The 3366-nt window shown below is 41.1% G+C and overlaps 1 pseudogene; it reads left to right on the plus strand.

Annotated features, from left to right (window-relative positions):
* Positions 1-2445: 2445 nt before the first annotated feature.
* Positions 2446-3078, plus strand: LOC102831332 (annotated as a pseudogene).
* Positions 3079-3366: the final 288 nt, after the last annotated feature.

Genomic DNA, 3366 nt, shown 5'->3' on the forward strand with positions numbered 1-3366 from the left:
ATGGAACTGCAAGGTTGGCAGTTCCAGCTCACCAGTTGCTCCTTGGAAACACAGGGTCATCATGAGTCGGAACTGACTCAACAGGACTTAGCAACAACAACAATAAAATGTAGGTACATTGAATAAAAAATAGAGTGGCCTGGTATTTCTTCCAAACAAGCTTTACCCTGAAGCTCTGAGAGTCTTCAACTCTACAACTAAAGGTAACGGACTAACCTGAAGCAACCATGTTGATACAGAGGTTCAAGCACGTGTCTGCTTACCCAAAATGTTGGTGGTTGGAACCCACGAGGCAGTCTAAGATAGAAAGATGTGACAGTCTGCTTCCATAAAGAGTTACAGTCTTGGAAACCCTAAGGGGCAGTTCTACTCAGAATCTACACAATTCCTATAGGTTGGTCTAACTTTGACTATAAGTGACATTTGTGGTCATTGTGATCTTTGCTCCAGAGCCATGTGGAAGCTGTGTCCTCACTTTTCTTGAGGTTTGGGCTAAAGAATTGTGGTCCTTACACACTTGACTGATAAGTGAAAGGATGGAGGTTTGAGACCATTGAGAGGCACCTCTGATGTAGAGATGGATTGATTGGCCATCTACTTCCAAAAAGTCAGCCACTGAAAACCCTAAGGAGGGGAGTTCTACTCTAACACATGAAGGTACTTTTTAAATGCACAATGCAATTTGTTTTTTGTTTTTACAGGGGTTGCCATGAGAGTTGACTCTATGGCAGTAGGATTGTTCTTGGGTTTTTGTTTTGTGTTTGCTTTTTTAATGGTGTGCTCTTCAAATCCACCAGCCACTCCTTGGAAATTCTATGCACACAGGATCTGACTCAATGGCACTAAATAATAAAAACAATAGAAGTGGAAACGAATGGAAATGAAAGATAAGTGATTTGTTTGAGATTTCAGCCTGGAAACCTCTCCTAGTGGTCCAAAGAGCTGACATTTGTGGAGTTAGTTTGCATATGTGTGTGTATTTGTATATGTATTTCAGAAGATAACACATACAGCAGTTTTACAGAAATAATACTCATCTTCTATATTTGTTTGCAAGTCACATCCTCTCCGCAGGAGGTACTTTTGTAAATGTGCAATGCAATTTGTTTTTACAGCAACATATTTTAAAATTTGACATACAGCATTTACAAAAACACCCATAGAAGGTGGGGACAAATGTTGCAGGGAGGGACAAATGTAGAAGGTGTATGTTATTTGCATGAGAGTGTGGAACATACTTATGAATATTAATGAAGGTCTGTAATCATAGAAGAAGGTAGGAGTTGGGTAAGCAATTTGAAATGTTTGCCATATTTATAAAGAATAGCTGTTCTTCCAATCTAGCAAAACATTGATGAGGGACTTTATATTTAACTGATATTCCTCATAGTTGACACATGGTAGACTGTCAAGTTGGTCCACTAACTGCTATGAGAGGTCTCCATGAGAAAGTGGTCAGGAACTTGGCATTTAAATTCTATTTCCATCTCCATAACCTATGTTCTCTGTGCCTTAGTTCCTCCATCTGCAAAATGGAATTGTTTGAGAGAATCAACGAGTTAATACCTACAGATTGCATAGAACAGTTCCTACTACAACCTCACAATGCAATTTAGGAAATAAAATACAGCAACCCTGATGGATTAGCCTGACTGCTGTAATTTTCTTTCTGTTTTTAGTTTGCTTTTTATTTTATTTTGTTGTAGTTAAATGCCGTTGAGTCAGTTTCAACTCATAGAAACCCTTTATAGGTTTTCTAAGGCTGCAAATCTTTGCAGGAGCAGAAAGCCTCATCTTTCTCTCCTCAAGGGGCTATTGGTCTCAAACCACCAGCCTTGTGGTTTGCAGCCCAGTGCTTATCCTACAGATCCATTGTTCTAACCTACAGAAACCCTTTTATTATGTCTTAAACATAACAAAGAAACAAAAAAAATCATCTGGATGAGGGAGATCATCAATATGAGATCATAATGGTGCACAAAGTGTTTATGGCCACATTGCTAGTTGTAGAACATAGAAGACAAAGGAAATTATCAAAGAATCATGATTGGTGACAAACCAATTCAGCATTGTTACAGGTAGGACTACAGAAGTAGGAAAGGGACCATGATTAGGACACATACAGCATTTCAGATTAGAAAAATTCATAGGACTGATTCTAGACCACCATGTGGCCTAGGTACTCCAATTTCCATTAAGGGAAGAGCCAGGCAAATCCCTGAGGGTGACACTGCACTATCCTGGGGAGTCACAATCTGCAATTTACTTTCAAACACAGTCTATTTCAGGGCAAAACTTTACGGTCAGAATAAACTCAACAGAGACTAAAGTTCATCCTGTAAAGATTCAAAATGGAGTTAGGACTCCCACTATAAGCCAAAGCCTTCTGCAGCTCCCAGTTCCAGCTTAGCTGAGACCCAGGGTGATGAATGAGTCTCCCACACCATGTTTGGTTTGTCTGGCCTACTTTTCTGGCATGGCCCTTGCAGGTTGGCATTGTTATTTTTGCTCCTGCTCGGCCCCAGATCTGTCTTCACCATCTCCTTCCATCTGCCCCTTAACTTACATTAAGTGCCTCTATGAGGAGAGCCACAAGGACTTGCTGATGACGAGATCACCAGCTAGTCTGGGTGCTGGCAGCTTTTGCACCCACCTCAAGATCACAGATTCTGTTGGCCATATTCTGTACTCCAAGAGGTTGCAATGAAGGGGAAATTTGCCTTTAGCACTGAAGATTAGGACATGTGTGAAGTGTGTTTTTAGAGCAAGGGAACAGGGCGGACACCTGACCACCTTGTGATCCTAGATATGAAGCATAGAGTGGAGGCAAAAAACTATGAGGAGACTGCAAAAGTTGAGAAGCTCAAACCTTTAGAGGTGAAGCTGCAACGCTTAGAGAACCTCTCAGAATCTATCGTGAATGATTTTGCCTACATGTAATAATGGAAGGAGGAGATGCATGATACCAATGAATCAACGCACACTAGAGACCTGTATTTCAGCATCTTTTAAATGTTCTGCCTCATTAGACTAGTCTACCTGTGTTGCTTCTTCAAAGCCAAGAAGTTGAATAAGTAATAAGACACAGTCTCCTCCCACCTTGCATCTCACTCAACAGAACATGACTGGAATGTGCCTGACTTGAGGCAGTCCCCCAACAGCACCATCAAGGCACTTTGGAGATCTTCTTGCCAGAACTGATCTCTGGGGTGGGGAGACATGGGGTACCACCTAAACCCAACAAGTCAATGAGGGACTGCTTTTTAACTTGGTAGGATTTAGACTGGTTTTACAACAGGTCTATTATTAGGGTCACCTATGAAAAAACTAGAGCCTACCTAGATAGCTTCATATGCATGCAAAAGC

The sequence above is a fragment of the Chrysochloris asiatica genome, unplaced genomic scaffold, assembly GCF_000296735.1.
Source record: "Chrysochloris asiatica unplaced genomic scaffold, ChrAsi1.0 scaffold00039, whole genome shotgun sequence".
Lineage (NCBI taxonomy): Eukaryota > Metazoa > Chordata > Mammalia > Afrosoricida > Chrysochloridae > Chrysochloris > Chrysochloris asiatica.